This window comes from Peromyscus maniculatus, chromosome X (genome assembly GCF_049852395.1).
Source record: "Peromyscus maniculatus bairdii isolate BWxNUB_F1_BW_parent chromosome X, HU_Pman_BW_mat_3.1, whole genome shotgun sequence".
NCBI classification, from domain to species: domain Eukaryota; kingdom Metazoa; phylum Chordata; class Mammalia; order Rodentia; family Cricetidae; genus Peromyscus; species Peromyscus maniculatus.
The window spans coordinates 78,719,052-78,746,886 of NC_134875.1; the positions used below are offsets into that span (position 1 = coordinate 78,719,052).

A 27,835-nucleotide genomic window follows, 5' to 3' on the forward strand; every position below is an offset into this window, starting at 1 on the left:
TGATTAGTGAAATCAAATGAACATTTTTAACCAGATATTTGTTCTCATGGTCATCTTCTTATTTCCTGCCACTAGAGTGACATTAAAGTTAAAGATGGAAAGCTGTGTATGGCTTATAAGTCTATGGTTCCAGCACTTGTAGGTAGACACAGGAGGATTGTGAGGATGAGAAGAGTCTCAGGTACATAGACACTGTCTCAAAAAACAATAAAGATAGATAGATTCCTTGATTGACTTTCTACCAGTAGTAATTCTGTGTGTAGCACACTCCTCTTGGCTTTGGTAGAAGCATAGAGCAGTACATTGCTAGTGTACCTCCTACCAACCGTTTTTCATTTATAATCGAGTAAAATGAACCAAACAAAAAAATTATAACTCATTGTCCTGAATCCAAAGAAAGATATAGAAGTAAGATGAAGAGAATCCAAGATTAGCCTTAAAACAAAGACTTTTGTTACAAATGCATTATAACCTCTTTTCAAGTACCCAGGTAATGACATACTCACTTGGGTGCCATCCCACTCCAGGTCTGTAATAAGTACACCCAGATATTTAAAATATCTGCCATCAAACAAAACTATAGATCTTCACTGAATTTGTGATAAATTTGTATGATAAGGCATCCAACAAATGGTCCATTAATGATAAAATATGTGAAATGAGTCCTTTACAAATGACTCTTTTCTTCCCACAATTCATCTTTTAGTTACTAGATTCAAAGACATGGCAATTTTTCTCTCCTCCAGGGCAGGGATGATGTTTCCTAAAGAATTACAGATGTCATCATAATTACTGCTTGGACCAGGCCAGGTCTTAAAATTTGATGCAAAGGCAATATTTAACCAGAATTTTATACACTTACGTATTAAATAATGTTCTGTTACTCAATAATTTTTCAATAAGTGGCAATGATTATGACATTTGTACAGTTTAGATATTCATCATTTCAGTGTATAATACAACTTGGCACTGAGAATTAATGAGAGGATTATCAGGGCAACATGATGTGCTACTCTTGTTTGACTTTAAAACTAAATACATTACAACTTATTTTAATGATGTCCTGTTTGAATTTAAAATCTCTAAGAAATCTAGAGAATGTCCTCTTCTCAATCTTCAGCATATATATTTATAGAAAGAATATGAACTTATATTCCAAGCTCAAATTAGCTCAAATAACTAAGGGCCTCTTCCACCTAAGATGAACGGCAAGAAAATAAGGAATCCTCACTGGCAAATACAAGTTTTTATGGTTTTGAGGCATAAAATACCCAGTAATACACAACAGGATTTCAGAAGCGAACAAATATTCATATTTCATCTCTGTTTACAACATTTTGACATGTGTGATAGCCCTACTTCCCTTTTGTTTTGTTAAATAACATGACTTTCTTATTTTAGACTGACATGCCTACAGTTGTTTTTTTTTTAAATCAGATTGAAGCTAAAATATCTCCTTGCAATTTGCAAACCTTTCACATGTCTACACTGCAAAGGCCTGAAAATATAACATTGAAAACCGAGTTCTCTCTCTGTTTTTTTTCGATCTCTTATTTCTCTCTTAGGCTTCCACCATGCAAGGTTATCCCAGCACAAAGCGTGCTAAGATACACATTTTTGTCTCTGACTTTAGCTCCAATGTTGATTTACTTATTTTAATTATTCCATAGGCTAAATATTTAACTCTACACCATTGTCCATTCAGAATGCAAACCAGTACTTCCAGATACCGCAGTACGCTTGGTGACTTCATTTGGATTAGGGTGAGTTTATATATAATTTAGGCACTCACCTCCCACTTGTTAATTTATAGTTTTCTTCTCTTAAATACAAGCTATGGAAAGCTAAAGAAAGAAGAGATTATTAAACTAAAATGTGTAACAAAAATAAGGGGTATTTTCAGTGAAGGATATTATTTATAATATTTGGTTAATTTTAGGCATCTATTTCATTGGAATGAAAACTGACTAGTCACATTTTGAGACTCATTTAGGTTGAGTTCATTAAAATGTCTACCTCTTTATTTTATAACATTTTAGTAACACTTCTAACCTGCAGCAAACACTTGAATTCATATAGCATCAATGTACTTACCAACTAAGGTATATATTAGGGGAGAAAATATTGGATATAGCTCTTTGAGAGGTTAGGGTATAAGTAATTGTTTCAGTGATTATGTCAGTGACCACGTAATTCCAGATCTGAGAAATCATTTTACAATAAAGAGTAGTCAGGTACACCTATTATTTGTTCTATAATTGGCCCCTGATCCATTAAACTATTTCTATATCTTTCTGGCCATCATTTATATAAGCATTCACTGATGGGATTACTAGAAAATTAAAACAGTTTACAACCCTGAGAGTAAATTTACTTAAAACAATGACACTTCTCTTCCATACAGGTGTTATTTCTCCCTCCTTATACTCCCTGTTCTACCTTACCATCCACTCACTCATCCCAGTTTCCCTTCCTGTTCTGTCATTCCCTTTTAACCCTTTATAGCAGTGCATGCTATCTCCCCTCCCTCAACAGTCCTTGAACTGAGAAGACCACTGATACCATTAATACCTGATTTGCTATGACTTTAGAAATATAAGCTTTATCTTTTCTCTGTCATGCATTTCATCTAACTCTCCATTCAAAATGGCTTCTTAAGGGTTTTATTGTTTGTTGGATTGCTTTATTTGTTTTCTATTCATAATAAATCGATAAATCGGACTTACATGAAACAAAAAATTGGCTGTTCAGCAAAGCACATCATCATTTGAGTGAGACATCCTATAGAACAGTTATACATTCAACAGAGGGTTAGTATCTAGAATATATAAAGTACTCATAAAAGGAAACAGTAAGAAAACAACTAACTCATTTTAAAAATTAGGGCATAGATCTAAATGGAGAGTTCTGAAAAGATGAAACATAAAAGGCTGAGAAACATTTTTAAAATATTCAACATTCTTACTCATTGGGAAAACACAAGTTAAAAGCACCTCAGTCAGGATGGCTAAAGTTTAAAAAAATGATGACAAATGCTGACCCAGATATGGGGAAAGGAGGTCACTTATTTGCTGATGATGGGACTGCAAACTGGTCGAACACTATACAAATCAGTGTGGAGATGCCTCAAAAAAAAAGTTAAAAATAGATCTATACATGTTACATCTATACCACTCTTAGGAATATACCCAAAGGACTCCATGTCCTACTGTAGAGCTACCTGCTTGTCAATGCTTATTGCTGCTGTACTCACAATAGCCATGAAATGGAAAGAGTCTAGATATCTGTGAACTGATGAATGGATAATAAAACTGTGGTATATTTACACATTTGACTATTATTCAGCTATTAAGAAAAATAAAATTGTGAAATTTCAAGTAAATGGATAGAACTGGAAACAATCATTCTAAGTGAGGTAACATTGACCCAGAATACAAACATCACATGTTTTCTTTCAGATACACGTTTCACTAGGAATACCCATAGAGGTCATGAAATCATTAAGGAGCTATGGAGAAGGGCTTTTAAGTGAGGGAAGATAAAATATACATCTATAAAGGGTTAAAAAGGAATAATTGAAGAGGAAGGGTTAACCTAGGTTTGGGAAATAGAGGTTAGGATAGAAAAGGGAATATGGGAAGAGAAAATAACATCAAAAAGCTTTCAAAATAAACACATGAAAACCTGCTAGTGTATATATATTAATATGTGTATACATATACATACATACACACACACATACACATACACGCACATGCACACACACACACATATATCCAACAACTACAAAAAAAGTAACTTATACACATCATTGAGTTTTTTGTTAGCCTCTAGTAGGGATATCATCTTGTATGAGCTCTCTCTCTCTCTCTCTCTCTCTCTCTCTCTCTCTCTCGCTCACTCAATATATCTACTAGAGGATATTTGTTGACTATTGAGGTCCAATAGACCACCAAATATTAAAAACTTTTGCATTGCTCTTGGTTAACCTCCGGAACTTAACAATAAAACCATATTGCTAAAGATATCACATGGTTGAATAGTAGGACGTGGAGATATCAAGCTGGTACTGACCTGGAAACTCCACCTCTACTTTCTAACTTTTGTAGTGCTAGATGGTGCCATGCAAGCTACCAGAAAGAGATGTAATAATTAGTCTTACCTAATTGTAAACACTGTGAACTGCAATAATAATGGGTTGGGGGAGACATACCCACTGATGTAATATGGGTATAAACATCATGGGAACAACCACCAACTTTCTGATTGGACTTATGGCCTGCCTCATGAGATAAAACCCTACCTGGCACTATTATCAGACTAAGAACTTATAGCTAGACATATCATAGGCTATATGGGAGAACCTACTACTTTTAATCTGTTAAACGGGCACAGTGTTAAACTGACTCCTAATGACTTATTGTTATACCCATAGATCAATACATCTCCCAACAATCATCAGATAAGCCTTTATTTGCAGTAGATGGTGACTAACATAGAGAACCATAACTGGTCAACATGCATCGAATAACAGAGTGCAGAATGCTCAGCCCTAAAGGGAAAATCTATACCACAAATACTCCTCCCCAGGCTCAGAAAGAAATGTAAATGAGGAGGAAGAAAGGATGTGAGAGCCTGGATTGATTACAACAAAGAAAAATTATTTCCTAGACACAGCAGGACAGCTGCACATACAAACAGTGCTTTTAATAGCACCCACAAGTCGGGCGTTGGTGGCGCACGCCTTTAATCCCAGCACTTGGGAGGCAGAGTCAGGCGGATCTCTGTGAGTTCGAGGCCAGCCTGGGCTACCAAGTGAGCTCCAGGAAAGGCGCAAAACTACACAGAGAAACCCTGTCTCGAAAAACCAAAAAAAAAAAAAAAAAAAAAAAAAAAAAAAAAAATAGCACCCACAAAACCTATGCGAGCCTTAGCCAGATCCAATTCTAGCATGGAGAGGAGAGATGGGAACCAGAATTCTGCCAGAAGCCATAGAACTGCAGGCAATTGTTAGCTGCTGGAAAAAGGAGAGACAGTTTTCTCTAAGAGTGTACCCTTAATAAGTCAATCACTCTCCAGTGAAACACCACACAATCAAGCATATTTGGGCAGCAAAAATTATCTTGAAGTTTTTTTTTAAGGACACAAAGTTGGATGGGTAAGGAAGGAAAATAAATCAAGGAAGAGTTGGGGGTGTATGAATATGATCAAAACACACTGTATGAAATTAATAAATAACTATCTGAATTTTTCCCTGTTTAAGTGAATTTCATATTTCCACAAAAGTACAAAGATTACCCAGCACTTTCAACCACTAATACTTTCAATACACATATAGTACTTCATTTGAGCTAATAGATGGTCATTTTTGATAATAATTACATGTCATTTACTATATAGGCTATTCTATTATGTGCCATGTTTCAGTAATATATAATATGCTGTGGACACATGCCTGACTTTATTTCTCCTGTCTCTTGTTAATACTCACTTTCACTATATTAGGAAAGTCTCAAGAAAAAAAATCTTTCCTCTTTTAGGAGAACATGCAACTAGAAAGAATGGGTCCAATAACTTGAATGTGGCTTCCAGATGCCCCAAATTGAATACATACTGAAATACATTCCATTAAATATAAACATATTCCCATGCAGAGGACATGTGTACTATAGTAGTAATATTGGTTATTAAACACCTAACTTCCTGGTTAAGGAAATAATTTGTTCTACTCTGGTATATCCGTAGAAGAGTACAACCATGTTTAATTTATCTATGCAGTTACTTTGCTTATGATTTATTTACTCATTTATTACCCTGTGGCCACTTCATACATATATGTACATAAAAAATTTTTGTCATTCCCAACCCCAATTACCCTTTCTCATGCCTCCTCTCTCCTGCTGGAGTCCTTCTATTTCCCAAAGAGCCACTTTCTACTTTGCACATTATTTTAGCTTAAAAAATGTTTAACTTTAAAACCATAAGCACTATACATATCTCCTAACAGTGATTATATATCTACATTGGTGCTTGAGTAATATAATTCTAAGAGCAGAGCTCTAGAATAAGAAGGAAAAAAGGTACCCACACTTCTCATTCTGAAATCTATACCTTTCTAATATGTGTCCAGCCAGAGACTTGCCAACCAATGAGTACACATTTGCCTAATATTTATGTAATTTGTTCATGCTCACTACACTTTTCCATCTGAGGAAATGTCATATTCTTCCTCAACATACAACTATTATTCTATTTATTTTTGTCTATGCAGAGAGAGGCCAGTGTGTGGTACATGTTTGTGTGTGTAACACTGAAAATGTTTATATAATCATTAAGTACACTTAATTTCAAATGTAAGTAAAGGCTAGGTACCCTGATTTTCTAGTTTGTTTTTTAAGACTATGAAATAAACAGCTCATACCAATAGGGACACGTTTATAATAAAATAACTTAAGTACTCCCCTTTGACTTCAGAGGCTGGAAAAACTAGCAACAATTGTAAGCAGTATGTTTTACAATACCAAAAGTATTGACAGTAGACACAATATCTAAATAGCAATTAAAAACAGGGTAATTATTAATTTTAGCTTTGCCTAGGCTCTAATATTACCCCAAAGGGAAAAATTAAAGTACCACATTTTACCAAATCTTCTAGTAAACAAATTCTTTCATGTAATACAAGGCTATATCGTTTCACTGTTATAACCTTATCACTACATGGTAATTTACTATATAGAACAGTAAACACGCAGCAGGTAGCCAATGGAGGCTCTCAGTATCTGCCTGGTTACCTTTGGGTGAAAGAGTAATTTTTGGGGGAGAGGGATTCTGGAACAAAAGTCAAGATAATGTTTAAGTACCTACTGTTTTATCCAGTGCTGATAGAAGCTCTTAATCACCCCAATCAGGTCCCTTGCAGATGCTGTGAGAATAGGGCTGATTAATTCATTCATGCCTGAAAACAAAACAGAACACAAAACAGTGATCCAGTGCAGCATGGAGGACTAGGAAGTTTCAGCAGCTGTGCATTATGAGACACCAGAATGGATTACCAGAGGCAAAAGGGAATGAGAGATAGCTACATCTAGCCCTTAGCAGTTGCAAGGTAGAATGTGTAGCAGCCCTTTTCCCATCTGACATCTCATTTGACCTGGCAGCCTTTGCAAAGAGTGAGAGAAGATAGGAATGCCACTGGCAGGCTTCACAAGTCACTCCCTGGTCACAAGGTGCTCTCAACTTTGATGAGTTATCCTAGAAAAATCCCACAGTCTCTAGTCAAACTCACAGCATTAGTGGAGGGAAGTAGCTCTCTTTTCATCTGTCAGGAGTCTTCTGAGGTTCTCCTCACTGCAGTTGTCCCACTTCCTGGTAACACACATGGAAGAAGACTCAGCTGGCCACTGGTTGTGAGCATAGCTGGTGCTAGAAGTCGAATTTCTTCACAAAGCTGCCTCCCGTGTGCCCTTATCATGCTTGTAGGCTGCTTCTATATAGGGTGAGTTTGTCCTTTTAACATCATACGGTTACTCCAAGCACTTCCTACTGAAGACATGAATTGAAACTTTCTCTAGGAGAATCTCAAATCAATCACCCTTTCCTCTTTCTTTTGCCCCATGTCACCTGGCCTCATATTCTCACTTTCTTCATCTTAGAAAGTTAATAGAATAAAAGACTCCTGCTTTTAGAATGCATCATTAAGATTACATGAGCTCTCGCAGGTAAAATTCAGTGAAATGTGGCTTAGCACAAATAGGTGCTCAATAAATACTGTCAATCCTTTCTTTTTTGCCTCTGTCACTTGTAAAACAGGATTCTAGAAACACAGGAGAGTCTCAGTAAATGCTTCAGAAACACTAAGAAGGAATAGTAGTGAGAATAAATACTATTAAAGGTCTGTTTTGATTATTTTGTCGAACTGGGTGTGCTGACACAGAAATGGATTCTAAAACTCAGGAGGTGGAGGCAGGAGGATGAGAAGTTCAAGGCTATAAATTGAGCAGCCAAAAAATTTTGTCTTTGGAATAAGGTAAAAAGTAAAATAAAAAGACACCCAAAGAGGATGAGTAAAAAAAGGGCATCACCAGAGGCTTCAGAATGCAAGGTGACCTGTCATAGGAGACAGGCAAGAAAACTCGTATGTACCCCACTTAACTAAGCAGTGTTGGTTTGCCCTTTTCACATGACAAGCATAAACAGGGATTATAGCTTTTGTTGGTTTTTAACTGCATTTTTATCTCCTTAAAACCAATGTTTTTACTTTTAAAGTCAAATCTACTGTAATTTCATATGTGAATTTAAACTAATGCATTAGCGGTAGTACTGAAGGAAATCGCCATGATCTTCACAGAGAGCATGCAGGTATTTTCTCAACAGAGTTATTTAAAAATATAGAAGTCATTATTGATTTAGGCACATTTTCATGGGATGATAGATTATAGACAGCTCCAATGCCTTGTATTATAAACAAAAACTTCCTAGGAAGACTCTACAAATTAAGCCAGTTCACATATAGACAGATATACCTGATGGTGATAATAACTCAGCAAATATTATTGTGATTTCCAATGTACTATTGAAACAGATTAAGAATGTTAACATTAGATTTTATTAATCCTTTATTAAAACTTTGCTAATAGTGTGTTAAAAATCTATTGATGCATTAGCTTTAAAAACAAGATAACTGAAGCAGTTATCTTAAAGGACTCACCCTTTACTATCTAATAAGTTAATGGCAGAGCCAGGCCTGGAACCTGTTTTGAAGCAAAAGCCTATTTCCTTTTTTTATATCGTATTTTCCCACTATTATTGCCACATTGCCTGTGTGTAGATATTCCTCTTTCATACAGTCACATCATTTGAAAGTAGGGTTTACATTATTTAGAAATATTACTTCTGTAAATCAGACAACCACATACAAACCACTAAAACTCAGTGTCACTCCACTTTCTTCAATATTCTGGACACTGGCGTTCCTTACGATGTGCAGAACAAACAGCTATGTATTCCTCTCATCAACTCCCTGTCTTCCCACAAATGTATGCACATTCTTTACATTAGTGTATCCATTTTCATTGGCACTGAAGACTAGAAATGGGACTCTTTGACTGCTTTTCTAATGCTACAACCTGCTAAACAACTGACCAAAAAAGAAGAGGTTCAGCAGTAAAATGAATAACACCTTGTTTACAAACTAAGTCAGCACGGTAGATTTCATGCAAAACTTAAACCCTGGCTAAGAAAACATATTGCCTCACAGCAAAAACCCGAGAGTCACAAGAAACATGCAAAATCAATTCCTAAATTGAATAGGTCAAACGTGAAGACCTATAGAAGATTGGCACAGATTTGGAATACACACCCACAATAAATTTTAAGGTAGTTAAGCAATCACAAGGCATGTCCAAAGGCAGTGATTTCACTGATCCATAATCCTCATGTTACTCTTTTCCATTTACTCAGCTGCAGATTTTGTAACTATTTTGCTGTGCATAAGCATTTCAAGCTGCAAGCTTAACTGAGCATACTGCTTCCGTGTGCTGAAGAAAATCTGTCAAGGAAAGGAAGGTGAGACTCAATTTTCCCAGTGTGATTGCAAAGCAATAACATTGTATTTTGGAAACTGTACAGAGGAGTTCTGACCAGTTTTGCAAAGTGTCTGTTCATTTCAGCACAATGATCCCTGTTTGCAAAAGAGTAGTGCCCTCACTCATACTGTTTCTGCAGACAGAGAAATGAGGAAGCTTAGTTTTTTTTGTTCACTTTTATACCCCTAGCTAGACACAAAGGAGCATGACTTAAAACTCCAGCAATGGTTGGTTATGATTTATAAAAGTGTTCAGAAGTTGACCTCCCAAGGTTCTCCCCCTATTCCTTCTTAGATATGAAATGTCAACATGAAATTAAGTATAATGTGAGCTGGAGAAAATGATTCAGACTAATTTACAATGAGAGGAGACTATCTAAAACCTTGTTCTTGTATTATGTAGTATTGTGTTAATCTCTGAGCTCAGAGCTGACAAGATGGCTCCACCAGTGAGTTCCTAATCAGTTAGAATGCAGTTATTTCTTTGTCTAATATACTCATAGACTGTGCTATGAGCCTGAAACAGGCAACTCCTATCCTTATTGCTGATGCAACAATTTACTCACAGGCACAACATTTGCTCTATTGTCTGCTTTCACAGATTTTGTTTCACCCTGGTTCTCTTCATGGAGGATCCTGTTTTCCCTCCAATTCTTAAGCATCATAATTCTTAGAGTTCAACGGGAGGTCATAAAATAACTACATACAAAAATAAAATTGGTCCCAAAGTTCTATATAGAGAAGCTTAGGGCAGAGTTTTTTCCTAGGCCTTTCCCTTGTGTTCGTATTAACTTACACATAGAACCACATATTTTGTTCTAATATCTCACAGAGCCTTATAGCTATAATATAGGGCCCTTGCTCTTAAACCCCAGCATGTCATAGATTAGGTACAATCAAGCCAAGCTTTATGAAAGTTCTGATATCCTTGATCTAATCTACTTTCAAAATCATACCAGCTTCATTGAAGGCAGTGATTTAAAAAAAAAAATTAAAAATTTAAAAAGCCGTGTATTGACCCTGTTTATGACAAAGGGTTCTGTCAATCCCACTTATATAGTCATATGTGTAGTTTATCTTCCCCATTCAAATATGCTTCATTGGGATAAGCGTTTGGTACATGCCTCCTTTTGTTTCTCATTTTACCCAGGAAAAATAAACACACCATAAAGTTTAATTGAAATAATGCTGCTAATAATCCCTATCTTATTCTTTAGTTCCCTTTATATACATGGTTAGCAACCCTTCCCAAGTTCACTTAGCATAAATCGACAGTTTTGAAATTGTTTATACATTTGGACTCTCTCTAATATAAATGTTTTTGATCACCAAGTGAAAAGGCCCAAACGCAGTAGTAAATATGGGCAGTTTTCATATATGGAGACAACAGAGTAATGGAAAGAGCCCTAACCTGCAAAAGAACTTGGTTTGAAATCAAGATGCTCATAATTTTCAAATGTCAATCATACTTTAGTAAGGTGTTTTTCAGAAAAGGCAACAGAACCAAGACAATTGCTATAATTTGAGCAAGTTGTTTCACTTCTTTAGCAAAAATTTCTTCATTTCTAAAATGAAGGAAAATAATTGGGTGTAAAAATGTAATATAGTTTTCCCAATCCTTTAGTACAGTGTACTACACAATAAGGAAGGGTCATAATAGGTTTGATTAAGAATTCAAGATAAGCCAGACGGCAGTGGCGCACGTCTTTAATCCCAGCACTCAAGAGGCAGAGCTAGGAGGATCTCTGTGAGTTCAAGGCCAGCCTGGTCTACAGAGCGAGATCCAGGGCAGGCACCAAAACTACACAGAGAAACCCTTTCTTGAAAAACAAAATAATACAATGATAATAATAATAATAATAAATAAACAAAAGAATTCAAGATAAAATTTGGGACCAGTAGTAGATAAGCTCCAAAGGCCTGCAAAATCAAGATTCTGAGTAGCTGCTTAAGTGTTTAATAATTTAACTTAAAATTGTTATTAGGAACATATATTAGCACAGTTACATTTGTATGAAAATAATCAAAGCTTGACGATAGTGTGAACCTGGTGAAATGTTTGCCTTGCTTTGAAGCCAGTATCCAGAACCATTAGGAGTTGGGAACTCACAGATGCTTCCCAAACTTTGGCAAAGCTCTGAATATTTTTCCCTTTGTTAAAGGAAGCAGAGTGAGCACCAAGAGCTGAGGGAACAGACAGTGAGCAAAGACTCGAATCCTTCATAAACATCATAAAGTTAGTGCAGTTAGGATTTGAGATTGATCAGATCAAACCTCATTTACTTTCTAGACATTTTTTTTCAAATGTAATTTTAACTCCACATCAACAAAAAGCCTGTGTGAAATTAAAATTTTCTGTCAGGAACCAACTTTTAGATAGGAAAATAAAATATATCCCTTAACTAATGCACTGAAATTTTACAAAAAAAAAATATAATGAATTATCATCACTTCTTAAAATCAGCATTTTCTATCCTTTGGCCAAACATGACAATTTAGCTAATGTTTGCAGTTGTTACTATTAGACTTTAAATTGTCAAGGTAGCATCCTACAGTACTATGTACTAGGATGACTTAGCACTGAATTTGTATATGTGTGCAAATAGTTCCAAGTTCCTATTCATGTCTATAAATAAATACCACTAAATGAAAAGGGGGAAGAAAGATTGCATCTGTATTTAGCATTTCCAAGCCATTTTGCATAATGGTAGTGCCATAGCATTTGGGAGGAGCCAGAATGCATAGCCATCATGCACATATCCAGGTATTTGCTTAGCTTGTGGTTTTACTATACCCATATGTGACTGGCCCACGTCCCAGTCAGAGAGGAACTTACAACCTAAGGTAATCAAATTTAATATCTCTTGCCTATTGGAGTATGTCACAGAACTTTCAAATTTAATGATTCCCCAAAGCCAGGCAGTTTTAAGTTTCATCGGTGATTTTTCTCTAGGTAAGACTAAAACAGACACAGAGATATTTTTCAATGTGTAATTTTTTTCAACTGAAATTTAGAACTACGGTGGGTATTAAGAAAGAATTCTACATCAACTATGATCATGTCAAATTGTATTCTGAAAAACAATTTAGTTCCCCCTGCAGATTCTTAAGTGTCTTCTGAGAGATTACGCTGAAGGGTGTTTACACTGCTTCCCACGACCAAAAGGAACTTTTTACCAGGTGATCAGAGACAAGCAGAGGAGCTCCACACCCAAGATATGGGAAGCACTCAGAATACTATTGGTTCTAGTCCTACATTACTTATCTAGACTTGCCACTTCAAAACTAGACTATCGTATTCATACTGCTTCATCTAGATAGATTTTTCTTTTCAGTTTTGTGAATGTTTGGAGGTCATAGTGTTTGACAGAAGAAGGCATTACTGTATCAGATGCCTTGATGTGGGCTGTACCTACCGTTGATAAACCAGCCATTTCTTCTCTTAGTAGCTCTTCCTCAAAGAAGCTGATACTAGACAATGTAGCTGAAGTTTTTATTATACAGACTCCTTTGGCATGTTGAGAAATAAGCCTGTCTTCGATTTATCTTTATTTAGCTTGGAAGACTGAGAAATCTATGGTGCCCTTGGAATCAGAGTATGTCAGGGTTTAAAAGACACAGTGGGTGAGATGAAAAACTCCAACCAAAAGTAGACTCGAGAATGTAGACTTAAGGTGCTATCATCACAGACAAATGTGGGGGAAGCCAAATAAATGTATTTTACAAGATTAAATAAAGATCCTTGGTAGAAGAATTAAAAGGATCCAGATAGATACAGATTCAAATAAAGCAGAAGTTTGAAAACTTCCCTCTATGAGCATTTTCTTCTCTTAATCAAATTTAGTAGTAACAATATTCAATTGTAAAATCACACCTAAGTCTATTCTTCCCACACGGTTCATTTTTCAAGAGCACTGTTTAGCCCAGCCCTTCAAAGAGCCTACACATTTAGGAAAATACTACCTTATATATAAGTCACCTAGTATCACCTAACAAAGAGCAAATCCACTAAGTAGTAAACCATTGTCATTGCTGTTGTCTTTCAATAAGAATTATTTTATAATGTAAAAAAATCACTTACTTATAAGAAATATCTCACACTGAACCACCATCAGCTTTTAAAAACCACTTGGATCTGCTCTGTCAAATTAAACATAAAATAATTTTAGGTAAATATTTGTGGTTATAATTATTTTAAAGCCACTCATCTGTTGCTGAATTCTGATATTGTCTCCCATACATATTATACACTAAACAAAAGCCTTTTGGAGAAGCAAATGCATTCATTGTCAGAAAATAGGAAATGAGGTGGGTGGGTGGGGAGGTTGGGAGGAACAAGAGTTGGGGAGGGGAAAGAATATGATCTTATCATGTTCTTATTGTATAAAAATAATAATTTTTAAAAACTTATAAAGGCACAAAAAGGAAATGAGTGAATGTTTTTTTTCTTTTACTTAGTTGTAGACGCTGACATATTTTTTGTTCCCAGTAAGAAAAGTAACTCTGCTGTTCAAGATGCAAGCTGACCTTGAATTAGAAGCCCACATTTCTGCTCTGAGAATAGAGAGTGCTTCTATGTAACCCAGACCTGACCAGGGCAATAAATCAACATAAACTTCCTTACTAAATAATGAGAGGGAGAGAAGTTCCTTATCTAGGCCCCAGTTTTCAGAGTCTGTACAGACTTGATTTTCGTTAGTAGCTTACACTCCTATTTCAGGGACACTTTATTTGCATTTTGGTTCTTGGCTAATGCAAAGGTAGCTGTGGTGGACATGGAAAATCTGCCAAAGAAGCACACTGCCCTCTTTCACTCGGCTTACAAGGACTATACAAACAAAAGTTACTTCAATTTTCGAATCCCAAACGGTGCCTGGGTTTATGATAAATGTGAATAACAATCAAATAACTAACTAGAATGTCATCTTTTGGACTCGCTCCCCAGCAATTACTCTAGTTATCCAGCCTTCTCACACCTTTGCCTTAGCCAGGCAGATATATTGAAATCTCCACTACCTTCCCAAATCTGGAATGGCTATATCTCATAACTTCCTGAATACATTCTTTCCCTTCTGTATTGACCACACAATTTTCTGGACACTAGATATAACACATACACATCAGGTACATGGCCACATATGTATTCTTGTTTTATTAAAGCACTTAGTATCAATTTACATTTTATTACTATTCTACATATAGGCAAAGTAGGAATAGTTCTTTCCTATTTTACAAGGAAATAGTGGTAAAGCCCAGAAAATCAAGTCTGTTACACCACTGGAGTCCTTGGGGGTAGCCTGGAGTGCATCGTGATATTGAGAGGTTCTTGAGTGATTTCAAAATGACATCTTTTAACATTTCCAAATGAATAATGCATGAATCTTCATCCACGAGCCTTGTTAGGCAGCAGGAAGAAGTCAAATGAGCACTGGATGAGCTGCCGAGAGACCTAGAATTTTAGCCTTTTCTCTGTTCAAGTAAAGAAGCACTTGGCCTAGTCATTTCAGTCCTTTGAGCCTCAGTTTTTCCAATTGTAAAATATAAGCTTTTTACTTCTCAAAACCACAAAGAAGTACCTCTCATTCCCACAAATGGTCAGGGTAACATTCTGATGAAGTTTTTATTCTCTTCCTAGGAGACTGACTTTTGAGAGACCAACCTTAAAAGGAAATTCATTTTAATAGGCAAGGGAAGTGGAACTGCCTGTACTCCATTTCTCAGGACTGCATAGCAGTCATAGAAAAGAGTTAAATTCTGTTTCTGCTTCTAGTAATCTGATTGATATGAGAAGAGACAGTACTATACCAGAAGAAAAAAAAAGACATATTCTTTTTTCCCATGCATTTCAGCTACCTAGCAGAAAGGGCACTAAATTCATTCCTGAAAGTCTTCTAGTGAAATTCAGTGAGCATTTTGGAGCAGGTAATATCCCATTTTATGTTCCTAGAGGTTTTTTTTCTGCCCTTACAATACCCAGCACCATATTAAAGAGTTCCCACCAGAGTGGATATATTAGATGATTCACCACAGTAAGATTACTGCAAACATATAGGCAAAAAAAGGCAGGGACATGTATCCCAAGAACAAAACAAACTTTCTGCAATCAACACAGACTTCTTGAAGGATGGCTTTTATATAATGTAAATATTTGGCAATGTGACTAGCATATTGTCTGCTTATACTAAAGAATTTCAATTCATCCGATTAGATTAATGTATTTTTTTGCATATCTCAATTTCACAGCAGCTAGAGGAAAGAGCTACTCTTTGCTGAATGACCCAAGCTCTCTGAAATAGCCATTTCTGCTTGTTCAATAAAATTATACCTTTCCTCCCATGGAAAATTACCCCAGTATAAAAGCAAATCCAAAGACATGGCTCTTGACAGCAAAGCAAGACGACACTTACTTGAGATCTAATCCTTGGTCATGTTCTAAATCCCTCTTCATCCCTGCCCTATCACACATAGAAGTCCACCTTTTTCTTACTTTTAATCTCTAAAACAGCTCCTAGCAGTTACATGCCAATGATAGCTTCATATTTGCTTAAAGTTAGAAGGCATCTTTCTTAATATTTCCAAACAAGCAAAAACCCACAAAAGATAAAACAACCCAACTTAGATTTTGTAGAAAACAAGTTAAGTCAATTATAGTGATCAGAAATGTAAATGAAACCCCAAATCATACTCTCCATTTTTTTATTGTACTGATTGCTTGCTCTAATAACACATAGCTTATCTAAGAGAATCAGACAAGCTGTGCCTGTTTGTCTTATTTTTCCCCTCTCGCATTATAAGCATGCTTTCTCTTCCAGGTTGCTTTTTGATAGTAGAATCGCTCTACAGTTACTATTAACTACAATTCACTTTTACAATAAAAATATGTAACTCATACAGAGAGGAAAATGAATTCATGCTGGTTAAAGTCTTGAGATACTATAGTACTATAGTACTCATTTTCTAAAGAATTTTGAAAGGGGCAATGAGTCAACTATTTTAATCATTCAACAGTTTAAGAAATATCATCATCAAAATATTATACCAAAGTGTAGATGAAAATCACCCAGTAACCTTTCTTAATGCATGCTAGGCTAAATTACAAATATTCACTATCCTATTTTGTCTGATATTACTTGAGCTAAAAACATTATTATAAAAAGAAACATTCCATTTCAAACTTACATTTTTCCAAGTTCAAGGTAAAATTCCTCCTCCTACCTGAAGCAGACAACCATATGATTATTGTTGCTTGTGCAAACTCCAGGGAAATAACCTTTGTGGATGGTTCAAGTTTATTATATTTGTAACTACTTAGACCTGACAAATTAGCTAGAACCTGATGCCAACAGTCCAATTCTAGATACCAAGGGCGAAAGGCACATATGAGAGCTAATTATGAATTAACAAATTTTGAACCTACCGTTTCAGTTTTTTTCTCTTTTCTTCAGAAGTCTCCAAAGAATTCATGTGACAGCCACTTCAACAAGGATGCTACTGATCTGTGTGTCGATACAGCTCCTTTTTCTGAAAACAACTAATCCAGTCCTCATTCACTCCCTTCCAAAAGTAATGAAGGAGAGAGAGGGAAAGGGAGAGAGAGAGAGAGAGAGAGAGAGAGAGAGAGAGAGAGAGAGAGAGAGAGAAGAAGAAGAAGGAGGAGGAGGAGGAGGAGGAGGAGGAGGAGGAGGAGGAGGAGGACCAAAAGAAAACAATGAAGGCAAAAGGAAAAGGGCAGGTAAAATTTTCAGGATTACCAACCCACTACCATGTTGGAAAATATGGTAGTGAGTTGTCAGAGTGAAATATGAAAGCTGTTCTCATCACACTGAACACTTCCGTTTTCCAGTGGGTGAGCAGAGCCCCCCCTTCTCTCTCTCTCTCTCTCTCTCTCTCTCTCTCTCTCTCTCTCTCTCTCTCTCTCTCTCTCTCCCTCCCTCCCTCCCTCCCTCCCTCTCTCTCATCTCCTCTCCCTTTCTCTCATTCTCTCATTAATGATGCAAGGCTACACAACAGGCTGTACATAGCACTTGCAAAGCTTCACATTTAGCAGAAGAAATGGTCCTTTCTATTTATAGGGCCATAATGCATTGTCTTCCAGTTTTGTGGTTGCACTGAGCTTTGAGTCTGTGATAACACAGAGACTGTTTATTGTGTCATTTGCAGAAGCTGAGTGCCCTCAGGCCCCTTCCGTAGATACTAGACCACTGCAGGCTTCGGTATGATCCTTTCTCACAGCTCTGCATTTGTGTTTCAGTACCTGATGGACATTTCTCTAAATATACAGTAGGTTCCTACAGTAAAGGTCAGTGAGAGAATAATCTCCGCTTAGGGCGTTCCTGAATACACAAACCTGTGGCATACTGACACTGAAATGAATACTACACTCCTTATAGGTATTTAGAACTATAATCTCCCTTACACTTCTTATTCAGCCACTCTGTTTTCCTCTCTGTCCCTGTGATCAGAAAGTGTAGGTAGGCCTCCATTTCCTCCTAGTGGTTAGAGAACTTTTGGTCAAATGGGGCTGGTTTTCTGTAAAATATGCCCATATTCCTGGGCTCTTGAGGATGATGATCCAAGAAATCACTGAACCCATGTATAGCTGTGCCCAGTGTGACACTAGATGAAGCACCAAACATTTTCTCCACCAGACACAGGAGGATGAAAAAGTGGAAATCCATAAACCTTGAATAGTAACTCCAGATCAGAACCTAGGACCTTTTTCCATAAGCCATGGAAAAATGAATGTGGGCGAAAGTCCAGCCTCAGTCTAGGACAGAACCTGGATGGTGTACTATAGGGATGCTTGAAGACCCTCTGCCTCAAAGGACTCTTTTGCTGTGCTTCAGAGATTAGTCTTCTATAAATAAACATTTCTGAAATTTTGATTTTAAAATTCTAATGCTCAAACAATTAATCTGACTTAAAGAGTTTGGTGGGGAATGTTGATCAAAACTAGAAAGAAATTTGTAGTAGGAATGGAATATAAGGTAAACCTAGAGATGACCAATGAAAAAAGTGATCTGTCCAAGACAGACAATGCCAAAGGTCTCAAGTGCTTAAAAAAATAGAGGGGTAATTAAAGTCATCCAAATATGTACTTAACAAAATATGTGTACAGCAGACTGAAATATATTAGCCCTGTTTTGCCTTTTTTATTTTGTACTCTGGGGCCTGGGGTACCATAAGGATAAAGTTTTTCTTGTTTATTTAATGTAGGTTTTCCACAGTCATTTAGTGTGGTGATCTTAACCCTCATATAAGCTGACTTCTATTCTAGATCCATGGAATACCTGCTATGTGTAAAACAGTAGATCAAAAGAGCTGGGGAGGAAAAATGCTGAACAAAGGATGGAGGTAGATGATGTAAAGGAAAGGGTACCAGCTCCTGCAGCTTTCTGCAATCTAGTAAAACACATAAGATTATTTTGCAATTTTCTCAAATATAAAACAACATAAATGTGATAAGTACCTAAGATTGTCAAAACTAGTTCTGTAAAATATCGGAGGAATTCAGGCATCCAGAAAGGCTACTGAAAGGGGTGGGATTTATGTATGGAAGCTGGGCAAGTCTAGGAGTAGGGTATAGGTGGGGCTTTTAAGAATGGCAGGGTGTGGTGGTGCATGCCTCTAATCTCAGCTCTTGGCAGGCTAGGGCAGGAGGATCACCACAAGTCTGGGGCAAAACTGGTCCTGTACTATGGATAAAGCTGCTTCTCAAAAAAAGGGCAAAGTTTTGTCAAAATTCCTAATTCTCACTGCTTTGGAGTAGAGTCTCTCAATATCATTTCCACTCCAGGAATATCTGTTATTACATAGAGTGTGGCCTCTGGGTTTTCAGTCTGCTGCCTTAGAACACATACATGTAGTTGGAAATAAAATATCCACTGGTGAAATTTCCTGGCTTAGATTATACTTATCTTTTCTATTTAACTCAAGGAATTTTAGTCTGATCAGAAGCAATAGAACGCCCCTACAGGAATGTCTTCAATTTTATTCCAAATTGGTCAAATAATAGCATATAAAGGCCAAATGATGATTTTGTCTAAGGTTTCATTTTAAAGATGAAGAAAGTAAAAGAGAAAGAACACAGTTCAAGTCTCTGGGTAAACTATTGATAAAACTGAGACCAGAACTTAAGTTTCTCAAATATTACAATGTCCTCACAAAAGTAAAGGCTATCTGGTCAAAGCTTCATATCATCTACCAAATTGGTAATTTACCTATATTTGCATTGTCTGTGGCCAGTCTTTAATCTTACTTAGTTACAGAGAAAAAGTCAAACATCCTATGTACTCAAATATTGGTCTATATGTCTCTGTCATTACATATAAAAGGCATATTGATTCACTTAGTTCTACTTTAAAAAAAAAAAAGAGTCCAGCCCATGCAGATGAAGAAAACACACACAGTCCACTCTTTCATTCTTTGTCTATAGTGTAATTCTGAAATAGAAAATATGTTAAGGTGGAAATAAAAGAAAATTTGAGCTTTTATTATCAGTTGGAAGATGCAATATTCTTTTTAATGAATGTTTCATTATCTCCTAATGTCTGCCTCATGATTCTAAAATTACTAAGTTTCAGCTTAGCTTCTTTGTCATTATATTCATAAAATATTATATGACATAGTACAGAGTATGATTAGCATAGCTTTCTAAACATCTTTATACTACCAGGCCTATAATTTAAATACCAGGAATTCTCCCACTCCACAAATTTTCAGTATTTTAATTTGTTAAAATTGTGATTTAATTATAACTAACATCTGTTTAGCACTTTGAAATCTGCAAAGGATGTTATGCTTTCTTATACTAGAGAAAACAACTAATATGTCCTCATCATCAATTAAACATCAGAGTGCTGTAATTAACTCACTAAACACATTTAAATATCTAAATTATTTTGTGTGACGGGGGTTACTATCAGTTAAGTAAATAGTTATACTCATTCCTTGTTTAAGTAAAACACTTTTTTCATTTGGACAAGATGTTAGGATTCTGCCACTCCTCCAGCTATATGACCGCACGTGCATAGTTTAGTAGCTAAGTAAGGGATCTTACATTACCAATGTGCTGTGTGCTTACACAATCTGCGCATGCATGGCGTAGCTCCTTAAGCTCACATGCGCATGTGCAGGGAAATCCTTAAAAAGTTGGTCACAGACTCCTCCTCTCTCTTCTGCTCTCTGTTCGACCCGACTCCCTGCACTTGTCTTTCACTGGTCTGGTCACTCTTTTCTGTCCCTCCACCTCCTCCTAATAAAGCTCTGATACTGGGTTTTGTTGTGCCTTGTGACCTTTCTTGCACAGTAACAAGCACCGCATTTAAAACCAACACAAGAGGCCTTATTTATCTAATGGCCTAAGTGACAGGCACCATAATGGGTTATAATAATCTCATTTTATACATAAAAATAGCCTATGTCTTACATAGTATTTTGTTTCTACATTATAGTTTTCAAAAGTGTTCAGAAATGGTAAGTAATTTTCCCCAAACTGCTACTCTGAAAACACTGAACACTAATTTGGAGTTTTGATCTTAAGGAGATTTAAAGCCAGAGACTATCATTACAAATATTGTAGCTATAGAGTGATCTATTAGGAAAGTATAACTGATAGTTGATTCTATTAGTTGTTATAAAGAAGCAGACAATAAAAACTTACAAATTCTGATTCAGGAGATTCACAGACTTGAGAAAGAAATCCCCAGTGCCAGGAGTTTATAATGTTATGGTAGCATTGGTTGATTATGGGTAGGTTTCCACATTCATGGAACTCCTACATAGCCCTAAAGGCATTGCAAAGTAACTCATATCAGTTTCAAGAAATTACCGAGCAAACCACCTCTTTAATTCCTTCCTTGAAATATATTTCAATTTTGATGGATGTATGTTTTAGTTTTTCTTGGCAGCATGTCTCTGAAATGATTATTAAAGATGGTAGGAAAACAAATCTCAACTCATAGCATTTTTCTAAATCCAGAAAGTGAAGTGGAATATGTAGAGAGTTGTTTCTGTCCCAGACAAACGGGCCAGTGGCCAAATCCAAAATTGCCACATCCAGCAGGACTCCAGAGACAGAGCTGGCTGGGTCAGTGGGAGAATGAAGAAAAGATACACAGAAAAGCTAGGACAGGGTGGTCTGGGCTCTCAGATGGAAAAGCTGCAGCACCCTATAAACTCAGTGTGGTTATATTATACAATTGAGCAGGGAGGTAGGGTCATTGAGACAGTTGAACAGAAAGGGAGGGCTTATGGTATACCACTGAACAAGGAGGGGAATTTAGCTAATCTACATAAAAACAGTCTCTGCAGGGGAGTAGTCTTCAGGCCATCAACAGCTAAGGGCAGAAAACTACAGTGCACATTTTCTGCATACACTGTCAACATTCTCACTTGGACCAGGCTTTGCCATTTCCTTGAGACTAACCTGGAGAAGGCTCTGCCATTTTCCATGTGTTTAAGGCATTAGCGTCCCTGACACAGCTCTGCCCATGTCAAACAATATACTCAGGACTTTACTCAATCCCCCCACAAAATGCTAGCTTGTTCCAGTCTATTCCCATTGAGAAAACCAGTGAAATCATGTTTAATTGGTTAATTGAATTTTCATTCTTAATCCATAAAATAAAGGGGAAGACAAATGGCCTGAAACAGTGTCTAACACAAGAAATAATGACATCATCATGTGTTATGGAATGCTTGGGGCCTAAAAGAAACTAATTAATTGTTGTAAAAATGCCTAGAAGTGCTTATACTAAAACAGTCACCGTTTTCATGCAAATGAGCATTAGATTTCTCAATCATAAATAGTTCTCAAGGGAATGTTTAAAAGGGGGTGTTTTGATCATATCCTCAAGCCAAAATCAACACAAGTTAGCGAGAGTTTTCACTATTAGACTTTTGTTGATAGACAATTCAGCTAAAAGCCCACAGAAGTCACTTTGGACAGCCCGTATTCATGTCACTGTCTATAGACAGAAGGTCACTTACTTCACATAACATGATACTCAATGCAAATGTCAGGCACCTCCCCCAGGCTGAGTCAACTCACATACCAGCTACCAGTATGAGAAAAAAAAATAACATCATTTCAAGTGTGTTTTTTCCCTTTGACTTTTCTCTGTCTGTGTCCTTTTGTACAAGAAATTCTGAAGGGAAAATGCGTAACTTCAGATTCCTGCCTCAGTGTGTTTGTCAGGTAAATTTACACTGAAACTTTCATGAGAATGAACAAGAAACAAAGGCTGGAGAAGAATGGGAAGGAATGTAGGGAAGTATTTGCCACGAAATTTTGCCCTGGGCCAAATGTGCTAGAGTCCTGGAAGCCAAAGAATTTGTAGGTATGTTCCTTGCTCTGAACTTTCCCTAATGGGCTGTGAATGGACTTTGTAAGGCCTCCGAATCCATGAAAACACTGAGAAATTTTTCTTATACACTCATATATGTATTGTTTTCTTGGGAAAAGTTTTATAATTTCCATCGGATTCCCAAAAGGATTCAGAACAAAAAAAAAATGTAAAACAACTACTGGCTTCATAAGCACTACCACCTAGGGCAGCATGCTAACAGGAAGTGAGATCTGACAGGAAGGGCCCAGCAGTGAAGGTTTTCAGATAGTAATCCACTAAATGATTACAAATGGCACATCTGTGTGACTTCCTCATTTTACAGGTGATGAAAGTGCCAGGCAGTTGCAACCCTGTTCCAGTAGAGCGTAGTTAATCAGAGTGAGCTCAGAGGAGATTCTTTTGCGAGGTGATCTCTCTTCTCCTTTAGTGTCAGGGGTAAAGTGTATGTTCAGGGTGTTGCTAATATTTTCAAATCTAGGTTGATGCAGGGGACATGAGGTGATGAAAGTGGAGAGAAAACATTGATCACCAGGGCAGTAGCCATGATATTTGATTCCTTTTTAAACAATGGTTCTTTCTCTCAAAGAAACTCTTAAAACTATACAAAATTTGTGTGCATTGTGAACATGTGTGGGATTCTGTAAGGCTTTTTTTTTTTACTAGTAAAAGGCTTTATGTCTCTCATAAACTTTCTCAAAGTTCATGAACCCCCAAATATTGGAAACCACTGACCTCATTTTTCAGTTAAAAGAAAACAAAGGCTCAAAGATGTTCTTACAGCCAGAAAGCAGAGAAGTCAGGAGTGGCTAGAACTCAGCCTCTCCCTTTTCATTCAGAGTTACTTGCATTGCGGCAAGCAGTCTATTTCTCAACCACTCTATTAGTCCAAATAAGTACATTTGGGCACTTTCCCTATTCTGTGCTTATGGAAATGATCGGATCAAATGTACTTAAAACCAGGACACTGTAGACTAAATACAGGAAAGGATTTGTAAATGAATGTGAGTTCTCTAAACTGTCAATCATTCAGATGATGTGTTTTTAAAAAGGCTTTAGCCACTGTAGCTGAGGCAATAGGTTTCAGCTGCAAAAGAGGTCTTCAGAAACACTCTAAAACTGACAGTACTTAATTTAAGCAGAGGATTGATTTATTTTACTAATCACCAAAACTCTGAAACCAGGCCTTAGATGCCACAGTCAAGGACTATTCAACCAAAATCAAAACCCAGACATGTTGTAAGAGTACTCCAATAGAAACTCTAGTATGGTTCTAGCCTACCACGCAATACTTAATAACATTGGAAATCCAATGCTACACTTTTCCTGGATCCTCCAAGGGAATCAGATGCCTTGGTCACGATCATCTCTTGAAGATTCAACTTTTCTACATGGCTTCCATTCTGTACTGTGGTAATATTGTGTTCCCCAATATATTGTGCATCCTAATAAACTTATCTAGGGTAAGAGAACAGAAAAGCCACTAGATAAACATAAAGGCCAGAAAATAGCGGCACATAAACCTTTAATTCTAGCATTCCAAAGGCAGAGATAGTTCAAAGGCACACTGGAAACAGCAGGCATGGTGACACACGCTTTTAATCCCAGGAAGTGATGGCAGGAAGCAGAAAGGTATATAAGGTGTGAGGACCAGGAACTAGAGCCTGGTTAAGCTTTTACACTTCTAGCAGCAGTTCAGCTGAGATCCATTCAGATGAGGACACAGAGGCTTCCAGTTTGAGGAAATGAGATCAGCTGAGGAATTGACGAGGTGAGGTGGCTGTGGCGGGTTCTGTTTCTCTGATCTTTCAGCATTCACCCCAATACCTGGGTCCAGGTTTGTGTTTATTAATAGAACCTTTTAAGATTTGTGCTACATTGTACTGTTTTCTTGCACTTCTTTCAAGTATTATGAGATTTATCTGCTTGACTTTATCTGGGTTAAATGCCTGTATATTTGCTGAAAAAATAATAAATGAATAAAACATATGTGTATCTCTGTGAATATGATTTAGATTTTAGTTTTCCAGATTTAATGCTGCAGGATGCCTACATACAAAAGGGTTCAAGTCAATTTTGTAGAATCCAAATTAGGATAGTTTCTAGTAGCTAATATTTATCAATGTATTTATTTTGAAGCATCCAAATGAGACAGAATTTGATGGGAGAATAAAAGAATTATTCAAGGAACAATGTAAATTCAAACTTCACTTATTGGGATCCCATAGGATACACCAAACTGCCTAATATCTCAGTGAATTGACATGATACACAACTATTTGGAGTTTCAGCTTAGGCCAAATAGAGTTAAGAAATTAAATATTCAAAAAGTAAAATACCAGCCGGGCGGTGGTGGCGCACGCCTTTAATCCCAGCACTCGGGAGGCAGAGCCAGGTGGATCTCTGTGAGTTCGAGGCCAGCCTGGGCTACCAAGTGAGTTCCAGGACAGCCAGGGCTACAACAGAGAAACCCTGTCTCGAAAAACCAAAAAAAAAAAAAAAAAAAAAAAGTAAAATACCCTAAACCCATGCTTGCAGTTTTCAAAATGGAATGCCTGTTATCTTAGGAATTGTTTCTGCTCCTTTAAGTCCTTGTTTAAACAAAGAAAGAAAGAGAGAGAGAGAGAGAAAGAAAGAGAAAAAGGAAGGAATAAAGGAAGGAGGAAGTAAGGAAAGGGAAGGAAGGAAGGAAGGAAGGAAGGAAGGAAGGAAGGAAGGAAGGAAGGAAGGAAGGAAGGAAGGAAACTGACTGCATCAGGAGTTTGGCAAAGCTAAGAAGTGTGACCCTGCCAGCTCAAGAATGCCTGTTCTTGTTCAAGATCCAATGAAATAAAATAGAATAAAAATAAATTAATGGGGTAAAGTTATTGGAAAAAAATAAAACAAAGAGATAATCTGCTGCTAAATAGAAAGGGAAGACAAAGAAGCTGAGGGTGATGGGTTGGGGAGGAGGACTGATGAATGGTAGAGATTGTTCAAAGACACATGTTAACAAAAGTAAAAAAACACGGATTTGTAGGCAATAGTCTCTATGTTTGGAAACTCTGAAAGGGCTGAGAACAAGAGGGGTAGCTATAGGTTACCACGTGTTTATTCTTCTGCCTCACCTCATGCCTCTCATATAAAGGGGCAGATAACAGTAGATTGAGGGTGTTTTTTTTTTCTTTGAAACATATGAAGTTGAAGTAATTTATACGTATTATTTTCCTATACCACACATATTGGGAGAAACATCAAGAGTAATCAGTATCCTCCTCTGCTTACAAAACTAGCCTTTATGGGTTACAATATTGCCTTCTAGTCCAAGAGCTTGCTGAGGTTTCTTTGAGTTTGGGCCCAGTAAATTATTTGGAAATAATCTACCAGAAGAGAATATCTATACTCAACTTGGTTATGTGTGTAGTGTTTTTAAATTAAGCTATAGTATTCATATATAATACTTCCTATCTTTATGTTTGAAATCTGGAAAGTCTCACATAGTTTCATCTTATTTTCCAAGTTGTTCTGCTTGGAGATTATTTTCAGTAATGAAAGATATCTTTGATGCTGTACTACTTTCTAACTGCAGAAGAATAAATCTATACAAAAGCATTCATCAGCAACTAGTTCTTGTTTTTCTTGGTGTCACCAATTAAACAATAGTCATTTTCTATAGCTTATCATGGTTTTCAATTAAACTGTTAACAACTAAAATCATCATTTCTTTCTGGTTAACCAAGTAAAATGCAACTTCCATTGTTTTTACCAAAACAATTATGCTGTGGATATCGTTCTATATAAATAAAACACTGATGGCCAGTGACCAGGCAGGAAGTAGGTGGCCAGGCAGGAAATAGTTGGGACAAGGAGAGAGGAGAATTCTGGGAAGCGGAAGGCTGAGGAGGAGACACTGCAGCCACCGCCAGGACAAGCAGCATGTGAAGACGCTGGTAAGCCACCAGCCACGTGGCAAGGTATAGATTTATAAAAATGGGTTAATTTAAGATATAAGAAGAGTTAGCAAGAAGCCTGCCACGGCCATACAGTTTATAAGTGATATAAGCGTCTGAGTGATTATTTCATAAGTGGATTGTGGGACTGCGGGGCTTGGTGGAGCCTGGAGAGAAGCCCTCCAGCAATTACTTTCTTCTTATGTAGGTAGTAGCTGAGTCTCTGCTTGCCATTCTGAAAGGCTATGTGTGTTCACAAGAAATTAACCATATGTAGCATGAATCTTAAAAAGTCTTGTTAATAAACAAACCCAGAGCCAGGTATTGGAGTGAAGGCTGGAAGACCAGAGAAGCAGAACAAGCCACAGCCACCTCAACTCAACCAGTTCCTCAGCTGATCCTGTTTCCTCAGACTGGAAGTCTCTGAGTCCTCATCCAGAATGAATCTCAGCTGAACTGCTGCTAAAGGCCTAAAAGTTTAACCAGTTCTAGTACCTGTTCCTCAGGCCTTATATATCCTTCTGCTTCCTGCTATCACTTCCTGGGATTAAAGACGTGAGTCACCATGCCTGGCTGTTTCCAGTGTGGCCTTGAACTCACAGAGATCCAGACAGATCTCTGCCTTTGGAATGCTAGGATTAAAGGTGTGTATGCCACCATTTTCTGACCTCTATGTCTATCTAGTGGCTGTTCTGTTCTCTGACTCCAGATAAGTTTATTAGGGTGCACATTATTTTGGGGAACACAATATCAACCATATACCAAATGGGATGGCTCAAAACATCTTCTCTTTTCTAATAATATTTTTATTAATTTGTTGAGAATTCCATACAACTTATTTTGATCATACTCAACCTATCTCCTCCAATTAACTCCTTAATCCTCCACTCCCAATACCCTACCTACCCAATTCCACGCTCATTCTCTGTCTCTGTCTCTTTGTCTCTGTCATCTGTGTGTCTCTGTATGTATCTGTG

The 27,835-nt window shown here is 37.0% G+C and overlaps 1 protein-coding gene across 7 annotated transcripts in view; it reads right to left on the bottom strand.

Annotated features, from left to right (window-relative positions):
• Gpr174 (G protein-coupled receptor 174) overlaps nucleotides 1–17,415 on the bottom strand; it is a 33,899-nt gene extending 16,484 nt beyond the window's left edge. Inside the window, exons 1-4 of one of the 7 annotated variants that reach the window (XM_076561433.1) lie at nucleotides 17,001–17,415; nucleotides 13,665–13,723; nucleotides 7,286–7,365; nucleotides 6,865–6,955 (exon numbers count right to left, since the gene is read on the bottom strand). The gene's annotated coding sequence lies outside the window, so the exon portion shown is untranslated. Of the gene's footprint in view, nucleotides 1–6,860; nucleotides 6,956–7,285; nucleotides 7,981–13,664; nucleotides 13,724–17,000 lie in introns of those variants that run through there. The other 6 variants (XM_076561435.1, XM_076561436.1, XM_076561437.1 and 3 more) reach the window with 6 other exon arrangements.
• Nucleotides 17,416–27,835: the final 10,420 nt, after the last annotated feature.